At 35.4% G+C, this 21452-nt stretch overlaps 1 long non-coding RNA gene across 1 annotated transcript in view; it reads left to right on the top strand.

Annotated features, from left to right (window-relative positions):
• Window positions 1–7726: 7726 nt before the first annotated feature.
• LOC116559727 overlaps window positions 7727–21452 on the top strand; it is a 37013-nt gene continuing 23287 nt past the window's right edge. The window contains exons 1-2 of the long non-coding RNA XR_004272588.1: window positions 7727–7918; window positions 13203–13278. This is a non-coding gene — a long non-coding RNA (uncharacterized LOC116559727). The remainder of the gene's footprint in view (window positions 7919–13202; window positions 13279–21452) is intronic.

The following is a 21452-nucleotide window of genomic DNA, read 5'->3' as shown; positions in this document are numbered from 1 at the left end:
TGCTACAAAATGTATTTCCAGTTTTACTTTTCTTTCCTCAACAGCATGGCAGTTCTCTCCCTAACACCTCTGCTTCCCTTTACTTATATGCTCATTTTTAATTTCTCAGTTGGTTGGTTTACTTTGCTGGTTTATAAATCTTGCTTCCTTATAACCCTATAGCTTCAGTTTATTCTTGGTGGTGGTGGTGGTTGTTTTTTGTTTGTTTGTTTGTTTTTTGGAGACAGGGTCTTTCTCTTTTTTCCAGGCTAGAGTGCAGGGGTGCAGTCATAGCTCACTGCACCCTTGATGTCCTTTGCTTAAGAAATCCTTTCGCCCCAGTCTCCCAAGTAGCTGGGACTCCAGGTGCACACCACTGTGCTCGGCTGATTTTGTTTTTGTTTTTTGTAGAGACAGGTTCTCTTCATATTTACCAGGTTGATCTTAACCTGCTGAGGTCAAGTGATTCTTTTGTCTTGGCCTCCCAAATTGCCTGCATTACAGGGGTGAAGCACCATGCCTGGCCTTTAGTTTGTTTTAATTCCTCTTGCCCTAACTCTACCTCATGTCAGTTTTTTATTACTATTCATTATTTTTAGATTTCTTGGTAACAGAATGCCAGATGTCAGAAACACCATTTGGGGCAACATAACAATTATAGATCTCCCCTGATATCAGATGTTGAGCTTTGATATCAGATGTGGCCAAGGGATCACAAGTTACAAAATATGACTGCTGACCCCTCAGTAGGATTCTGAGCTGTAGTGTTCCTTACAAAGGATAATAATGAAATAAAACCTATGAAATTTCTAGTATATTTTTTTGCCTAGTTAAATATTTTCTTAATTGCCATTCTTATGCAAATTGATACATGGTCACTTTAAAGTTCATTTATACGGATATCTGCGTTTGAATCAATGCTTTTATTAACTTTGAATCTCTTAATGATTCTTCCTCATTCTTTTTATTACTTTAGCTAGAGGTGGATGATACATTCTTTCTTAATATTATGTCAGTGCTTTCCTGCTTTTGGTTACATGATTGACTATATACTAGGGAATTTTCACTAACTTTATACATAAAACATTTTTAAAATTGGTATATTGCTTTGCTAATTTGTAGAAGGTGCATGCAAATTATCTACAAACATTGCTTTCTTTTTCTTCAAATATAAATATAATGTCAGTCTACAACTGTGATTCTTAAACATTAGTATACTTCAGAATTCCCTGGAGAGCTTCTACAGATTGCTGGGTACCAGACCCAGGGTTTTTGATTCAATAACTCTGGATTGGGATCTGATTTGCATTTATAACAAGTTTTCAGGGCATGTTGATTTTATAGTTCAAGAACCACACTTTGAGAATCACTGCCTTACACAATTGAGATTTCAATATGTTTATGGAGCCCGTTGGATCTGAATTGAATCCCCATTTAAGTTAAGTGATTTTGATAAAGTGACCTAAATTGTAAGAGTCCTTGTTTATTCTGTTGTAAAATAGGGATATTAAGAGTCTTAATATAATCAACAGAGTCCAGCACACGCTAAGCAGTCAGCAAATGTTAATTCTAAATGCAAATTTATAATATTTGTGTATTTTCAGGCATTTAAAGTTTTTGCATCATCAGGCATTTAAGGTTTCTTAGCAATTTATGCCTGTAGGCAACAGTGGTAGACTTTATCAACAGGGAAATCTATTAAATTTCTCTTACATTTACCTTGTGATTTCATCTGAGTCTTCCAGGATTTTGCTGACAATCTGTGCACTTGGGTTAGTGCTTTCACATAATAAAACCTTTCAAAGATAACAATATTTCATAGTTCTTCTGATTTAATATTTAAATTTTTTAGCATATACAGTCCTAAATAATTTTTCCTGAAGTAACATTCTCTGTGAGTTGCTCTCTCTGGCTGTGATTTCCTCCTTCCTTAATGTGATGGGAGTCATAGTCTACTTTGCAAATGGAGATATTCACATACACCTGGGTGGTTCTTTAATTTAGAATACCATAATGAAGATAAGCTAATTAACTAAAAAAGACAAAACCCATCTATATATACAGTTAAATATACATAAATGTGTGTGTATATATATGCAGTTAAATACATATGTATATATATGTATGTGTGTATATGCACACATATGCATATAATATATCTTCCAATAAATCATTGGTAATAAAATAGTAATAGCACAAATCTCTCTCTGTTACAGACCCTCCCAGTCTGTATTCCTCTTTTCCAAGGTCCTAAGATCCCTTTATTTATGCCACAAAGTTTCTAGGCATAAGTATGATTCTGCTTAACAGGCTGATGTCTAAGCTTTGAATTTGTAGGCAATGAAAGCAGGATGTTGAAGTTCCTTAACTGTTTAGAACAAAGGTCCCTGCTCAACAAGTTGCACAATGAAAAGTAAGTGAAAGTAACTAGCTGAAGAAAAATTATGGAATGAATTAAATGTCAGCTTCTCCAGCTCATCTTCAGCTTTTACCTGTCTTTAAATTTTTTCCCAACTTTTTTTTTAAACCCAGAAGAACTGTTTGTGGGAAAAAGTGACAATGACTCAGCTCAGTTTTGTAAAGTACTAACAGTTCTCAAGAGGAAATATGCTATATTGAGTAAGCGCAAAGTATGATTATTAATCTTAATATAATATTTTTAAACTGCTGACAGATGGTGAATACAATGAAATATTTTGATAACTGCTTGTTATATTTTCAGAGACTTGGAGGCTTAGTGAAAATATGAGGTTCTAAATATTTGAACATCCAGATGCCATTTTAGATCAGTGTGACCAAATCATATTTTTGTAAATAACATGTTGGAGTTTAAAAAGGAAGGTGGAGCTAAGAGAAAAGAATGAAAAAAAAAATACATGCAAATGTAGGATTCCTGCAAGAATTCTAGTGGAACATCAGGCATTACACCTCCGGGGCAATCTATACATCTTTTAAACAGAAACTCTCTTCAATGAGCTTGTCTAGGATCACTAAAAGAACTTGGGCCCAGTATGTCAGCATTAAAAATACTGAATTGGCTAGAAATACTGTTGTGTGTCAACCTTTATTTGTCCTTTAAACCAAGAAAAGAGAATAAAAGTATGCCTGTAGGCAAAATAAATGCCAGTCTTTCTTTCCCCTCCCTTTCATTCCTCTTGTTCTTTTCAACTTATATGAGATTTGTAAAATGAATTGTAATAGAAAGTTCAGATGACAAAAATTACAGTGGTGTGGCCAAGAAAACACCCAGGGGGCTTTTAGTTTCCGTTGTGCCAGAACTGAACTATCAGATCAGCCTTCTGGACTCAAATGCGACACTGTCAATAAGAATACATCATCTTTTTTGTGGTGTAGAAGAGCTGTCGGTTATAATTCCCATTATTCCAAAGCCAGGATTTTCCATTAGTACAGCCACCTGCTGGGTTGCTCTACTCAGGTTTAATGGAGTCTGAATTTGAATTTATCGCCATCTGTGGGAAGACAGGAAATGAGAGAGCATCACTAATTCCTTTCTTCATTTGCTAAGCATAAGTATAATCTTTATAAGGAGGCAGCAAAAGCAGCAGAGATTGGGGATAGATGGAAGACTATTTTAGCTCATACTGACATTGGAGCTCCAGAACAAGGGGAAAGAATGCTGTCTGTTCTATGACCAATTCCAGCAACAAAATGAATGTTTTAATTTCCTATGTAATATAGTATTAAAATCATGCAGATTCAGAATACTTTCTCTTTGGCTTTCAAAAAGATCTCAAAAGACTTAATATGATTTCTGGTAAAGATGAAAGACTTACATACATATCACGTTCACAAAAAAAAAGAGTTTAAGATTCCATTCCTGATTACCACATTAGCTTATAAATAGAACAGTAGAGACTATAAGTGTCTATCTTATGCAATTTCTTCCTTTCCTCCAGAAATTTTTTTAAAAAGCCTTTGTAGAACTCAAGAAGATACAAAGATCAGGGAACATCAAACCCTTGAAGATGATCTCTAGAAGCAAAGTGTGATGCCTTAAATTCATGTACATATATCTCAGCGGTTCTGACTTACACAGAGTCATGAAGGGTACATTATTATCATTTTCAAAATTTAAAAACAAATATTAAATGGGCTTACAGGAGAGGTAATCGATTTGCAATTAAATTCTTGCTTTGGCTAGTTGCACATCTGATCTGCCCATCTTTTACACTCCTCCATCAGAATGTTGCCGCCTGGATTCTGCTGTCCAGGCAAGGACTCAGAGAAAAGCTAAGCCATTCTGACACACCAGTCGCAATAGGTGTTGCTGCTCACCCCAGTGAAGAAGAAACTAGAGGATAATGGCAGTTGAAAAGACAGGGGGACAAATTCTTGCAGGAAAAAGGAAGGATTTAAAATAAAGGTACACACATACACACACAAAGTCTCTGGGAAAACAATGCATGCCATTGTCTTTCTTCAGGAACCATGAGTTCATCCCTTTCTCATGAATCTCCCTCCATGTTTATAATCTTGGATTAATGACTCTAAACAGTGAGTCTTTTCTAAAGTCATGGGGGTCAGCTCTGCGGACTTGAGGAGCTTGGATAATTGGAAGGAATGTTACTTATTACAGTGAAGCAACAATTCCAGGGGAGGAGAGGAAGAAGCACAACAAATAACTGCACTGTTGTTCTTTAAGGCTACCAAGAGAGTTAGCACTCCTATCAGGGTGGCTGTGAATACTGTATTGTGACAAAGCAAGATGCCTCCTGGGTGCCTGCTTCTAGTGGAAAGCTTTTGATGTTTGATCTATAATGAGATGGAAGAGGAAAACAGTTCCCTTGGTTAACTAATACATACTAGATATGAACAGATTCAAAGATTTAAGTTTCAGTTCTGGGACAAGATCCCCCATCCCACTAATTTATTATTTAGAAAATTCTGTAAGTTCTTTTCTTTTTTTTTTTTTTTTTTACAAAATACATGATGTGTTTAACATACTTCTGCTTTTATATTTGACTTGAATAATAACCCTAATGATTACTATGCCATACTTCACTTTTTCTGGGTTGACTCTTTTCTCAGCGTGAATGTCATGTGTCTTTATCTAATTTTCTTTTGGCAAATATGAGTGATCAGAACCTGAGATGCCATCTCGGGCCTATGTAATTTGTACAGGAAAATGTCCTGGACAGTGAGCTAGGAAAAGAGTAAAGGGCTACAAAGAACACAGAGCTCACAAGAAAGAATAAAAAGCAAAGACAAAATAGGATGTGTACGCAGTTAATTTTATTCCACATGGCACGTTATGGATGATGTCACACATATGGTTATTCATACCAGGCGCAGCAACTTTAGAGATGAAGACAAACCCTAGAAAATCTGTCAGTTTGGGTTAATGGAACATTGTTATTACCTCAGGTCAAGCAGATGGAGGGCAAACTTCTCTGCTGGATTCTGCTGCTCTTTAATTAATGTCCACATTTGTTATGTCAATATAATGCATCACATTTGGTCTAAAGGTTCTTTTACTATTAAAAAAAACAACAACAAGAATGATCATTTCATTTATTTTCAACACTGGAATAGTTGCACAGAATTTTAAAGGTATATGTAGATACCTGAAAAATAATGTTTAAATCAGTGTATAAGAAGGGGGGAAAAGAGAAAGAGCCAGGCTGGTTTTACATATTTCATTCTTGATGTAGAGAAGGATTTGATACTTCTTTTATGAGCATTTCCAAATGAGGGATTTTGATTGCATGCATATGAATATCTCAGAAAAATAGGAATCTCAGATGATAAAGCAAGGCAGGTCTTATTACAGTGTTATTCCTTCATAAAGAAATTAATAGCTGCAATTCATTTAGTGTTCTGTTTACTCTTGTCAGGGAAAAATGGCAAGTGAAAAAATAGCACAATAGAGACATCTTATCTTCTTTCGTAAACTTTCATTATCTTAGGCGTGTTGAGAAGGCACAAGGAATCCCTGGTGTCTGATACTATGCATGTGAAGCTGCGGCATTGAATCTTTAGCACAATTCAAAGAATAAGCCTATTATGTAACAACTAAGGAGGATGCATGCCGTAACTGTGAACATTCTTTCTTATAGATGACAGGCTTACATTGTTCATTTTGGGAAAATATTTTTGCATTGTTGGCTCCAGCCTCTAATTATTTAACCTAGTCAAATCCAAAATCGTTAAAATGTGCAAATATTACCTGGAAACACTCCAAGAGGAAACAGTAGGCAGTGATCTGGCCCTTGGATTGAGTACTCAATTGCTGCTTAGTTTCTTTTCAAATTCTGGAATAGAATTTGTACTCTTTAAAGCCAGTATGTGATCCCTTTGGCAACTGGTAAAATATGCTTGGTAGTTACATACAAGGTTTCTGAGTGGCTAGACTACACCCAGTCCATTCTGTTCTAATTTCTGGAAGATGAACACTAAATGTTTTCATGAATATAATATTTCACATCAGTCACTTCATACACACCCCCCCCCCCAATAGACACATATACATGCACATGTATGCATCCTGGAGAGGAGAGGCTGTATATTCTGCATTTGGTTCTGTACAACACCCTTCTAGATTACTATGTCCCTTTTAATTCTAAGATCTTGTATGCTCATAGATTCACTGTAGTAATAGGCACTTGAAGAATATACTTGAAGAGACTATTTTTAGTGCCACACTTTTAAAAATTGATAATTTAGTCCAGTGGTTCTCAAACAGGGGCAATTTTCTCCATGAGGCATATAACTTGAGAAGAGGGATACGCTATTAAAATCTAATGGGGGAAGGCGAACAGTGATCCTAAAACTTTCAAAATGCGTAAGATAGACCCCCAAACACAGAATAGCAAAGAATTATCTGACCTAAAATGTTCATTGTGCTGACATTTAGAAATTCTTTTGCTCCTATGTTATATACCATAAATACAATAATTCCTGCCTTTATAGGCTACATAATTTATGCATATTTTAAAAATTCACAAAAAATACCTACTCTCTGTGAACACAAATAAATGTATAAGAAATATTTGAAATGACAGAACACATATAAACCAACTTATCATTTTTGGCATGTCCACGGAGTATTATTTCTATAAAATAAAATAAATGTTGTAAAATGATTAAAAATGTAAATCATGCCTGTATGTTTCTTTGTCATAACACTGTGATTTTCCTGTTTCTTTGAAACTTTTCAGAAAAGAAAACATACTGTGAAGTGTAATAGGGGATTTTAAAGATAAATTTAGCCATTTATTACATATTCATTTAAATTCTAACAGTCTTTCTTTTAGGTCTCTGATCTAAAACAAAATAAAGATGCTATATTTTGACCACAATGACTGATATTTAATAGCTATCCTCAAACACTGCTTTTCAGATGAAAATAATATGTATTCAGGAAAATATTATTTTGTTATTCATGGACAGTTTTTTAAATTTATGAGGGCAAGATTTCATCTTACTAATGCACTCCTGATGCTTAGGTTGCTGTCTATCACACAGTAGACACTGAAAGAATAAAAATACTGGAAGCAGGAATGGAGAACTAGTATGCAAATATGAGAACCCCCTTCCTATTACCTCTTTTATTTTTTCTGTTGTTATGGGAATACATATGATATGTCCCACAAAAAAATGGTATTTTTCCAACGCAAATTTTTTTTTCTGGAGCATGAAGAAATATTACATTGCCTCCTTTGTTGTTTGGAACCATGAGTTCTTGCCAATGGGAATGTGGGAGGTAGTGAAGTGATGTGCTACTTCTGGCTTAAGGCAAATAAGAATGCTATGGTGTCTCTATTTTCCTCTCTCTTGTCTTTGAGGTTGAAGAAAAGAAGTGTGAAATGATGGACATATAAGATGGACAAGCAGACACAACTCAGACCCTGAGGGATCACGAAAAAAGAGCCACTTAATCAGCAGACTATAATATGAGTGATAAATAAAATTATTAGAGGTAAGTCCACATAGATTTCAGACTTAGGTGTTACAGAAGTGGAGTCAGTAAGTTTGTGACTAATACATTATTATATACTTTTCAAAGGATTTTTCTTTTGCAAATGTGTTGGCATTTGGAGATGTGGAAGATAATATTGAGGAAGGTTTTTCAATCTGTGCTCCAAGAGGTGTTGTGTGTGTGTGTGCACGTGTGTGTGTGTGTGTGTGCCCATATTCAAATAGTCATTTGTAAATAGTGGGTTTAAACAAAATTAAATTATGTTTACTGCAAGAGTTTTCAGAATGTCTAACATACTAATATGCATTGTAAATTCAAGAAAGGGAGATTTAGTAACTATTTTCTCCAACGTAATTGGATCACGTAACTTTTTCTCATGAACTTATAATTAACATCTGATGAAATTGGTGGTCTGAAAAACCGTCTATGGCCAATCTCATGAGTTATCCAGAATGTCCTTTCCTTATTGCTGAGAACCTCTCATTTACAATTCCACTTTTTTCCATTAATAATTCTGAAGCCACTAGGAATCTAGGGATCTAACTTTGGTAGAGGATAGACACCTCTCCTGGGCAGAGCATAATGTGACTCCCTTGCTAATCCTCTATCGCTTGTAGTCCACTTCTGGTCCAAAGGAAACACTAATATACATTCTGGCTAAACAAAATCTGATAATGCATGCCAAGCCCATTGCAAATGCCTCTCTCCTGATTTGTAAATTAGTTGTTGGCCTACCTGTCTCTGGCTCTTCAGACTTCTCAACATAAGACAAACATTAGTTGCCTGTGTCCCTTATATTGCAGAAGGTATAGATTAAATTATTTCAGTAATCCCATCGAAGATTATTTACTAAACAAGTACCCTCCCCCATTTTGAGTGTTGAGAGTCACTGTGTAGCCTCTCCCCACTCCCGTAATAAGCCTTCCTTGGAATTTTCTAATTTCCATTCTGGAGTCTATGATTACTTCCATACAATACTTCTGTGAAGTATCATATTATATTTTTGTTTATTTCTCTATTTAATTTTTTGTCAGTCTTATAAACTAGCCAGTCTCATAATTCACTCTGAAATTTCTTATCTATTAAACTTTGTTGCTTCAGTATAAAGTTCTAGCACAGAATCAAATATACCATACTACACTTTGTAGAGCCTTTAGACAAATTTCAAAATAATTTCATCAGTACTCAGTTTTCACCAAATATGTGAACATTAGAACTAGACTTAATGGTGTGCCTGGTGGCTCACACTTGTAATCCCAGCGCTTTGGGAAGATGAGGTGGGAGGATAGCTTAAGGCCATGAGTTAGAGACTAGTCTGGTCAACATAGGTAGATCCAGACTCTGCAAAAACTGAACAACAACAACAATTAGTCAGGCACAGCTGCGCCTGCCTGTAGTCCCTGCAACTCAGGGTATGAGGCGAGAGGATTGCTTGAGCCCAGGAGTTTGAGGCGGCAGTGGCTATGATCTTGACATTGCGCTCCAGCTTGGGCAACAGAGTACTGTAAAACCCCTTCTCAAAGAAAACATAAAAAGAAAAAAAATAGACTCCAAGTGTAATATTTGACTGCTCTCTGTAAAAAAGACTGGAGAACTGAGAGGCTGGAGCCTAGTTTTCTAATTCCATTTCTTTGACCAAATTGTTAAGTGAGCTGATTAACTTCTTCACTTATTTGGACGTATTTTTCCCCTGTGAAATATAGACAGTTCCCTGTCTTACTCTTTAGAAACATTATGAAAGCACAATAACAAATTATGATAAAACCATACTCTCAAATGTAAGATTTCCTTAATATGCATATATTTATATTAATATCAGTTTCTGAATTTTGAAATTTTGGTTCATGTTCTATTTAAAAAGTACATGGGAAGATGAATGGCCTTCTTTATGGAGAGAAATTTTAAAAATCACAAGTGAACAGTATTTATGTTAACATTTCATTGATGTAATGAAGGAAATAGTGAAATGTTCTTGGATAGGACAAGAAAAAACCTTAAAAAATACTATGTTTCCAAAATTCAGATACCTATGTGACTTCGGTCAAGAGAAAATGTAGGAAAAAGAGGAAGAAGAGGACATTTCTCTAAGTTAGGAATTTTTTTTCACTTTATATTGTTCCAAAAAGCCAAATAGGGGAATACATTACCTTTGTAAATAATTGTTATATAAAATACAGGAATGTATTCACGTCAAGATATTCTTATGATCTGAAGCCAAAATACTGGATGTCTATACCATTCCATAACAGAATTTGAATCTCAGTAATAGACTTATATTGAGGTGAAAAATTCTAGCCTGAGGCTAAAAATAGTCACTGTATCAGTAATAATATGAACTTATCTAGGTGTTTTAGTTATTTAAAGTTCATAAAATGCTCAAGAATGTCTCATATAATGATTTTTAAAATATATATTAAAATGGTAAAAATGATGATTAAATTAAAAGCATACCTTTTCTTGATCACAAAAATAGTATATATATTATCAATTTGTTCCTCAGAATATTTAGTCATAAGTGAAGTATTTATTGCACATAACTGCAAACTGATACCAGACCTCGTGTATGTTTGTGTGTGTGTGTGTGTGTGTGTGTGTGTGTGTGTGTGAGAGAGAGAGAGAGAGAGAGAGAGAAAGAGAGAGAGAGAGAGAGAGAGATGAATAAACGTATCGAGGCTTATAATGCTAAGCACTGATCATGTATTTTGAGTCAGATCTCAAAGAGGTACCCTGTGATGTCTATTTGGTTGTCAATTATCATTATGGTAAACATCTATCTTCAATAATTTTAGACAGTTCTTTTAAAAATATTTAATTAGTCGTCTGACAAGACATTTCAGTAATTATGTCAGTAAATAAGTTGGATATTGGAGTCATGTGGGTTTCTACCATATTTTTAATCTGGATTTATAGAGGGAAGTACTTGTTCCTGAGGTGACGTCTAAAGAGAGTGACTAGCTGGACAATTTATAAAGAAGATACAGTATTTGATAAGGTCATCATGGCTCTAGACACTGTCTTTCATTTGTTTAGGTTCAAGCTCAGAGGCAACAACCACACATCCATGAACAAACTTATAATATAAGAAGCTGACTTATTAGTTTCTAATGAAATATGTTTTTGTTAACTAAGAGATTGATAAGTAAAACAAATCTTGGTGGTTTAATCAAGTCATTTCCTTGTGGTGAATGACTTTACTAGAAATAAAGTTATTATTCAAGATAGTGCTTTGTGAACATAGGATATAAGTGAGAAGATGTCAATTAAATTAGTTATCTCTATTAGTTGATTGTGCTAGTGTTACAGTAATTTTTCAGAATTAACACAAGTCCTTGAAAGTAAAAAACATCTCTTCAGACATCTCTGAGAAAACAATACATCATTGTCTGATTTTCTTTTTTTTTTGAGACAGAGTCTCACTCTGTTGCCAGGCGCCAGGCTGGAGTGCAGTGGCGCAATCTCGGCTCACTGCAACCTCCACTTCCTGGGTTCAAGCAATTCTCCTTCCTCAGCCTCCCGAGTGGCTGGGACCACAGGCATGCACCACCACGCCCAGCTAATTTTTGTATTTTTTAGTAGAGACAGGGTTTCACCATGGTCTCGATCTCTTGACCTCATGATCTGCCCGCCTCGGCCTCCCAAAGTGCTAGGATTACAGGCTTGAGCCACCGCGCCCGGCCATTGTCTGATTTTCTACCATTTTTGTAAGTTTGCTCCAGTTTATACTATTATTTCAGTTAGGCACAAGACAACTGATTGAAATAGAACTTCTTTTGTACTGGTTACAATCTTCTCCTTGGAACAGAAACTGCTATTGCTTTTATCAGGTTTATGATAAACCTTACTCCTATAAGTAACACACAAACCACACACCTAGGTAATTCTTTTATGTAAAAGTTAATCTGACCTATTGAATGTTCTCTTTAAATTTCAATTCCAGAATAATATTTTCCTGATATATTTTAGCAATTCTGGGGAGTCCATTCCATATAAATTGTTTTTAACTATAGCAATTATCAACATCAGAGTTATTGTTAATACCTGCTAGCTGTGAGATCTGTCTTGGAAAATAATACTTCTCATTTGTAAATCAGTCTTTCCCAGCACATATTATTATGATGCATATTAGACAAGAAAACAGTGTCTCTGCAGCAAGTTACAAGTCAGAGCAAGAGAGGTAAGGGAGCAGAGCTGAGAATCAATACCTCAAAAAGAAAGTTTGCTAAAATTTTGCTTTATTTGTTTGACGACCTTTTCTGATATTGGGCATGGGGATGAGGATGGGAAGCATATAGATCAGACACTGCTTGACATTAGTGTCTATAATCTCAAAACTGAAAAACTAAAGTATCAGTGAAAACGTTTGTTCAGTTATTCATGGTATTTGAGTATTTGAAAAGAAATAGAAATAAGAATGTTAAGAGGATTTGTTTGGGATTTGTTGAGAGGTGGTTCTTCCTCAATAGAGAGGCATTGATATCCTTTGTTCTGAACCATCTTTTCAAGAATATTTGTGTAGTACTTATTATCCTTTTATTTAAATATTCTCTTCACTATTTATGATAATAAAAATAATGTCTCCCTCCAGAGCAAAGGTTGAAAACCAAAGGAGAGAAAAAAAGGAATGTTTATTATTTATCCTAAAGGTTCTATTTTTTGTTTTTATGTTTATTGTTATCAGGTTTCCATGTAACAGTATTTTCAAGGCTGAGGCTTGGCAATGTCTTCATGGATTTAATGTATGCACTCTCTTCTGCCTGATTGTCACACACTAGAGGGAGGGAACACAATGATATGCTCCCTCAGTTTTATAAGTTTCTAAGCATTGTCACAACATAATTATAAAGTATATACTAATACTCTTTAGGGGAACCATGTGGCTTCATGACTATGTGAACTGCCCATTCAGGTATCCAGTTTCCCTTCCTTCTGTAGCGTTCTTTCAACTCTCAACTTTAACTTACTTCTTGACTTTAGAAGACAGAATATAAGAACAGATGACCAGCAAATGTTAAGATACAATCGTTGCGTTTTAGATTTGAAAGACATCTTGGAGAGCTTCTAACCTGATCACTCTGTTTTATAAAGAAGGAGTAAATTGATCAGAATTCCTAAGAAGATGCTAGTCATCTGTGAAATCTCTTCTACCCAGAATAAGCAGAAGTCTATGATTTACTCTATTTTCTTCCTATGTAAAACAACTTTGTCCAGATCACCTACTTTTGTACTATAGTGTAGACTCCTCAAAGGCAATTGACATATTGTTCAACATCTTCTAATTCCACAGCTCCTTGGCACATGACTGAATTCATAGCTAATACATTTGATTTTACCTACTTGAGCAAAATCTCCAGGGAATAATGGTGAGTACCTGAATAATGGAAGTAAATGTCATCATGAGTAAAAGTATAGATTCACTAGATTCAAATACTACATTAATTTCTACTGTTTGACGTTAAGTAAATTACTTAAATTCTCTAAATCTTCAGTTTTATTATTTTTAACATTGAAACGGTAATAGCTAAAAAGTACATATGACCTACATGAAAAGAAGTTAAAGTTCTGACTTACCACCAAGTATGGAGCATAGTAAATGCTTGGTGAATTATATATTTTTTTCCATTAAAGGTACATACAATAACTTACAAAGTTCTTAAAAGGCATTATATTTTAAACCTACTTGAGCATCTTCTTCCTGGATTACTGAGCAACGAGACGTGATTCTTTTTTCCTTCTCTGAGTCAGCCTCTTCCGTTTAGTTCTTCCAAAAACATCTTCCACTCAAAGCTAACTAAAATAAACCCTTCTGCTAGATCTGCTGTTAGGTTACTCTTCCTATCTCAGTTGCTGTGTTATATTTTTATACTTCAGGGATTGTATTTCCTGCACTTGACTCTAATTTACACCTTTGGTTAGATGAATAGCTTGTAATTTGAAGTTTGGAACTGGTAATATGGAAGCACAATAATATAAAATACAAAGTAAAACCATTTAAATCATCACGTGCTTTGATATCTATTGACTAGCTATTACACACCAGGCATCTTTCTAAGCGTGTAGCAATTAATAAGATATCAAATGATGGTTTATAGTATTTAACTGCTTGAAATTATAAACAATTGAAGTAATAATTATAGCTAACATTTACTAGATATTTACTAGGTGTCAAGCATTTTTGGAGGGCTTTATAAGCTGTCAATTAATTTACTCTTTGAAAAAAAAATCTTGAGACAAATATTGTGATCTCCTACATACAAAAGTAAAAGAAACAAGATAGTGTCTAAGTAATTTATCCCGTGACAAACAGTTAGTAAATGCTAAAACTGGGGCAAAAACCTCAAATCATCTTGCTCCCAAGCCCTTGCTATTAGTTACTATGTAGAATGACTTAATAGAGGTATACAGGCAGTAAAATGCAATGACAAAGAAAACTCAAAGCCACAAGAGATATTGCATGAAAAGTTAGGTTTTTATTTGAAGAATTTTGATCTAGGTTAGCTTATAATGTAGTACTTTCTCAATTATATCAGCTAATTTTTGTGTGTCAAAATGCTCTGCAAAGACACTTATGGGGTGTGGTAATGTTAGCTTTACCATTATCATCACTTACTTTTAAATTTCTGGCTGTTAAGTTTCTCAGCTAAAATAAGGTGCTCACTTGGCTTATAGATACCAGGTACTATATATTTTCTAAGAAATTCCGAAGTTTTAGTAATTGTGCTTCATGAACATATTATGTCTTATGTGTGTGAGTATGTGTGTGTGTGTGTATTCAGTGAAGTTGGAGACTATGTTTTAATTTACGTGTTTTAAATGTTTTCCTAATTCTTGCTACCTGACAGATCCATAATTAGTATGTTTTTAAATAAATCAATAAATGCCACCTGAACAAATCTCCCAACTTGATAATAATCCTGTTGGTCAACAGCCTAAAAGAAAGAATTTAAGCTCTTTTAGGGTGTGACCTAAGCCCGTTACTTGTAAGTTGTTCAAAATCTTTTCCATTTGATTCTGTGATGCTGTGATTATTCAGAATGGTTAACTAATCTTGGAAATTACTGAACCTGATGATAACTTTAATTTCAAGACTTTGAAGTACTCTCCTTGATGCCTCACCGCTTTTATGGTTGTCTTCAAAGTTCACACTGTCTCATTTACAGAAATCTCTATGTAGATCTATTGCAAATTGTATATAATGTTTCTTGTGCTCATCATATCCTCATCAACATATTTTGAGGTTATTAATAGCATGATAATTTTGAAGTGTTATGTAAAAGAAGAAGCCTTTTATGTAAAGGAGATCACATTAATCCAAACTGAAGTATATGCAGTATAGGCTTGAGGGAAAAGGAATTTGAATGCAAATCAAATTGGATTTTTTTTCTGGAAATGTTCTGTTTAAGTCTGTGAGGAAGCCACTGCAGCTGTGATTAAAACTTATTCTCTTATTTTCTTATATTTGATTAGAAAAAAAAGTCCCTCTCCTTTTCAAAAGGAGTTTGTTATGAAGGAACTTTACAACACTTGCAATTCCATTTAATTATTCATTCAAAAGGCATTGCCTTTTACCAGGGCAATATTAGCAGAATTGTGAGTATAACAAACATGTAGGATAATCAGTAGGTCGAATGAAAAGGAGATCATAGAGACAATGAAGGAAGACAGCTCTTTATGCAAGATCTTTAGTAAAGAAAAGAAGGACACAAATCACGAGCGGAAGAATGCTTGGCAGCCTCAGTGGGTGAAGAGAGGTTTTAACGAAGCATCAAAGCAAGGAATGGGGCATATTCTGCCTTTTGAGGAAAAGGACATTTAATATTCATCTGTTTCTCAGTGAGCAGGTCTATGCAAACCTACCCCCAAAGTCTGAGGAAGCTGAGAGGCCCAAGAAAGGGGCTGACAAATTCAATTTCTTAGACTCAAACATTTCATCATAGGGTCTTAGGAACAGACGCCATGTCTGTGTCTCAAGCAGTGGTGAGATAAGGTAATGGATCCATTGTCCATCAGACCCAGGGCTTATGTAACATAGGGAAGGGTGACTCAGAAAGAATGTGTAGGACAACTGAAGGACAATAATATCAAGGTTAATTTGAACTAAGGGCAGGATTTATAGTAAGTACCTGCTCTGACACAAGAAGCAATAGATAAACTGAAAATCTTAGAGGACTTCGAGCAGCAGGAATGAATCAGAAGTCATTTGGCGAATTAGCATCCATAGCGGAGTTGCCTTGGCCTGCACATCATCTTTGCAAGAGAGCTATTCTGGTATTGACTTCATGGTCTCTTGTTTTGCCTTCAAGCTTTCTTTAAAAACGTGGTTCTTGTCATTTATAAAAAGAAGCAGGGTAAGAAAATGGAATATTATGGAGGAAAGGGGAAGAAATGTTATTTTAGATAGCAGTCAAAAAAGGCATGTCTGAGGGAGACACTTCAGCAGTAATCATAATGAAATGAAAGAGGAAGACATACAGATGATTAATAAGAGCATTCCACCATCAGGCGCAGTGGCTTACACCTGTAATCCCAGCACTTTGTGAAGCTGAGGTAGGCAGATCACCTGAGGACAGGAGTTCAAGACCAGCTGGCCAACATGGTAAAGCCTCGTCCCTACTAAAAATACAAAAATTAGCTGAGCACAGTGGCATGTGCCTGTAATCTCAGCTACTCAGGAGGCTGAGGCCAAAGAATCGCTTGAACAGAGGTTCAATTGGGAGACAGTGGTTGCAGTGAGCCGAGATCACATCACTGCACTCCAGCCTGAGCAATACAATGAGACTCCATCTCAAAAAAAAAATTATAAAAATAAAATAAATAAATAAATAAAATAAGAATACTCCAGGTTAGTTCCAGCAAAGGAGATGACATTAACATCAGAAAGTTTATGGGAAGTCTGAAAAGCAATAAAGAACTTAATAAAATGCATTATGGTTAATGAAGAAGACAATGTTAAAATGATGCCATAAAAAACACTAGGAACAAGATTATAGGGAAATTTTAACACCATGGTGAGAACTTTGGATTTCATCTGAGCAGGATGGGAAGTCATCTGAGTGCATCGTGAGGGGATGTCTCATGATAAACAGTACCTTTTAAAAGGATAATTCTTGCCACTGGGTGGTGAACAAATTTTTAGTAGGTATTGGATAATTGAGGACCTGAAAGACCGTGATAAGGAGTTTGACATTTAATATAAATGTGACTGAAAGACATTAGAGTAATATAAATAAAGAATGAAATGATCAAGTATATGACTTTAAGGGATAATTTTAGTTGCTGTATGCATAATAATTTTTAGGAGAACCAGAAAGACAGGAGACCATTTTAGCAGTCCAAGTAAAACAAAGTAGTGGTTTGGACTAAATAGCTCGTAGAAAATGGTAAAATGTTGTTGGTTTTGGATACTGTAAAGTTTCAGATAAAGTAACTTGATATTAGATTGAATATGTGATTTATAAGAAATGGGAGACAATGCTGGCTCATGCCTGTAATCCCAGAAGTTTAGGAGATCAAGCTGGGTGGATCACCTGAAGTCTGGAGTTCGAGACCAGCCAGGCCAACATGGAGAAACCCTGTCTCTATTAAAAATAGAATTATTAGCTGGGTGGTGGTGTGTGCCTGTAGTCCCAGCTACCTGGGAGGCTGAGGCAGGAGAATTGCTTGAACCTGGGAGGCAATAGTTGCAGTGAGCCGAGATAGCATCACTGTGCTCCATCCAGCCAAGATGACAGAACGAGACTCCATCTCACGAAAAAAAATAAAGAAACGAGAGAGTAAAAACCAACTCCACTTTTGGCGCCTGAGCAAATTAGAAATTAACTTGCTGAGATGGAAACTGGAGGATAAATGCTTGTAGGCATGGGGAATCAAGTATTCCTCTTTGGACATGCTGAGTTTGAGATGCGCTTAAGCTTTCAAATTGCAGTGTGGATTTAGAAGTTGGACATGTGAGTGCGGGGTTCAGTAGAGGGTTTATTCTCAGGATTAAGAGTATGGAGTCATCAAAAAGAAAAAGATAATGTGGTGTCAGATTTTTCAGTCCTCTGCTTTTCAGGTATTTGGGAAAATGGCATTTCTTAGCTCCCTGTGGCTATGTGGGGCCTTGAAAATAGCTGTAAGAGGAAGCTATTTTAGGCTGGACCATTTAACTTCAGTATGAGAACTTCAAGAAATCTTTTTGTTGTTGTTCTTGTGGTTGTCTCCTGACAGTTCTCCAGATGGTGGCTGCTCCATCTGTCTGGGTCCCAGATTAAGGACAACTTACAGCACAACTCCCAGCTGACTCACAATGACATAGCATGAGTGAGAAATCGACCTTGCCGTTTTACTTTCCTGAAATACGGGAGTTATTTGTTATTGCACCATAGCCTAGACCATCCTGAAAAATACAAAAATAAATAAAGCTGTGGGACGAGTAAGATCACCCAAGGAGTGAATATGGAAAGAAGAAAGAAGAATTGCAAGGATTGAGCCAAGGGGTAATCCGAAAATCAGAAAATCAAGAGGATGAAGATTAGGCAAAGACAGATTTTGAGTTGTTTATTTATTTTCTAAAACACCAATATTACTGTTATTTATTTTTTGTTTCAAAATTGGCAACAATTTAATAAAAAGCACTTTTCCCCAGAAGGAGGGAGAGAATATTTCTTTAAATACCAAGTAATATCAATTATAGCATGAGTTTGTCTGTATAACTAGAAGAGTATCTAGTTCTGTATCAAAATAAGTCAAGTGTAAGACCTATTTACTTCCAATTTATACAGATTCTTCTAAAACAGTTTTTACCACTGAGGCTGCTGTACCCACAAGATGAGCCCTAAATGATAATATCTGCTTAACTTCATCGTTTCTTCAATATATTTAGAGTTGCGGTAAAACTTTACGGCACATTTTAGTATGTAGCATAGTCTAGTATATCATAGTCCAGTAAAATTTAATAGCATATACCAGGTTTTTGATTGAATTTCCTATTTTACTCATTGCAGGGTCATTTTGATTTCCTAATTTAATTGTATATATCTGAACTTCAGTTTTACATAAACTGAATCATTTGGAGCAATAGATATTTGATGCTCAGGTGATACCCTGAAGAAAGACTAATTGGCCCAAACATACACACACACACACACACACACACACACACACACACACACACAGGCACACACCCTAACGGTTTAAAATCTATAACATACACTGAGCAATGTGCTCGCTTTGCTAATATAATTTTATTGTGTGATACATGATAAACAAAAATGTTGGTTCCATGTAAATTGATGATGAAATATAGCTGCCTCTGTGCCCACCTCCCCTTGTTAGGTTGTGAGAAGCTTTGCAACAAATGTGAAAATGCCATATTTCCATCAGTGACAGGTATCAGCTTCATTTATAAATTCATATTTTGAAACTCTATTCTATAGCTCTTCCTTCTATGCAAGAAAGTTTATTTTAAGGCTGTCATAATTTTTATCTTTTTGAAGACAATTTAATCTACACATATGAATCTAAATTTCTATTAAGAAATTAACTGCCTGTGATAATACTAATGAAAATAACCCTCTTAAGGTGACCACTGATGAACAGATACGTCTTTAACATGGGTAAGCACACACAGATAGATGGCGACATTGTGTCAAGGGTGTACACCTTCCCAGCAAAGTGTAAGTTTTTCTCTGACGTTGATTTTAAAACAAGCCCCAATTTCAGAAACATTGAAATATTTTTAGAGGATAAAAATTTTGATTGTTTGAATACTGCTCCATCATCCCTCTCCTCTCATTGCTAACATGGTTTCTGGTTTTCGTTGGTTTCCTTTTCTCTGGTCCCACCCATATGGGATAAACCAGCTATTGCCAGCTTAATTTGAGGGTTTTTCTGATGCTAGTCATAAAGAGGAAAGGGTAAAAGAGCAAAGTACAAGGGTGGAAGGAGAGATGTTCAAAGCCTAGGGACAAGAATTGGTGTGGTTGGAGGGGGGATTGGTAACAGAAGAGTAATCAGCAGGTGTGAATAAAAATGGGGTGGGAGGAAAGAACAACAGCTAAATGTCAAAAATTGGATCTCCTTTCTAGACTTTTAGAATTATAAGTGAAAAGTGGAGTTCGTTTTAGCCTGTTTGGACATTGCCTCTTTAAAGAAAACTGAACTACGCTGTTTATTTTTTCAATCATTTATTCACTCAACAATTTTTTTATTGAGCTCATAGTATATGCTAAGCATTTTCTTTAGTTCAAGGAGTATGGTAGTAAAAAAACAGCCTGATTTTCAAGGAGCTTTTGTGTAGGAAAACATGAACTAAACAAATGAATTAGTAAAGCATATGGTAGATAGTGATACTTTGGCTAAAAAAAAAGGTAAATCAGAAAAGACAGATAAGAAGTCTTAAGAACCTTCCAGGGAGAAGGATAAGGTGAAGGACTTGAACTAGTTGAACACTTCCCTGTTCCAGGATGAACAAAGATCTGTGTGGATGAGTTAAGTGAGTTGTGAGGGAACTCAAAAGAGATTAAAGCAGCAACAGGCTCCAGGTCTTCCAGGTCCTCTTGGGTCATTGTGAAGGTCAGCTTTTGCTAAGAATGAGATAAGACTTTGGAACTTTGGAGGTTTGCAAGTGAAAGGGTCAAAGAAACATTGTTTTATTACATCAAGATGCTGTTCATTGTTCTATGTGGGGCCTCCAACCTAAATGTTAGATTTGAAAATATTTGCAATTTTAGGTGTAAATTGAAGTTTGACGGATAGAGCCATTTCATTCAAAAACACAGCTATGATACTGTTTCTGGGAAATCACCTTCAGAAACTATATAGTGTTATTTAAGCAATGGTTAAATAAAAATAAATATCTAGGACACTTTGTAAAGACAGCTTGGTTCTTAGCAGGTTCAAAATAAACGATACTTGTTATTGCTATTGTCAAAGTTTCTCTTGATGAGAGAGCTGACTCATAGTACTGAGATATCAATTACACAAAAATATAAGATGAATGTTTATGTGATGATAATTTCCTTTATGAAATACTTTTTCTTGATGAGTTTTAAAGGAAGCATTTATACTGCTGTAATATTATCTCCCCTCTATCATAAATTGTTCTTTAGCAGACATACAGCATGCTGGAGGGCAAAAACAAAAGAATTAAATGGGAACAATTAAAAGTAATGCCTAGGACAAAGTGAAATAGATTGTATTTTCCATTAAACTAGTATTTGTGGTGAGGGGGTAAAACACTGTATTCAGAATTTAATACTGGACATTCGGAAGGGTAACCCAAGTCTAACCCAGAAAGCAAAGGACAGGGGAAAGTTCGAAATGTTAACAATCTGAAGGGCTATAAATGTAATTGACAAAAATGTCTGTCTTTTCATTTTTTTGCTTGGAAACTTCATTTCAGACTTTCCTTCTCCTAGCTTTTACTATATGAGGCAATAGAGAGGAACTCAGCCTTGGGGAACTGAGCCAAAGCATCAGCTTGACAAATGGCTACAGATAATTGGAATTAAATGAGGAAGCTACTGAATAATGTTTTCTGGAGGCCAATAGGTCT

The sequence above is a fragment of the Sapajus apella genome, unplaced genomic scaffold (genome assembly GCF_009761245.1).
Source record: "Sapajus apella isolate SASKATOON/1434 unplaced genomic scaffold, GSC_monkey_1.0 scaffold24, whole genome shotgun sequence".
NCBI lineage: Eukaryota > Metazoa > Chordata > Mammalia > Primates > Cebidae > Sapajus > Sapajus apella.
The sequence above is the reverse complement of the archived record's forward strand: the minus strand, read 5'-3'. Positions and strand labels throughout refer to the sequence as shown.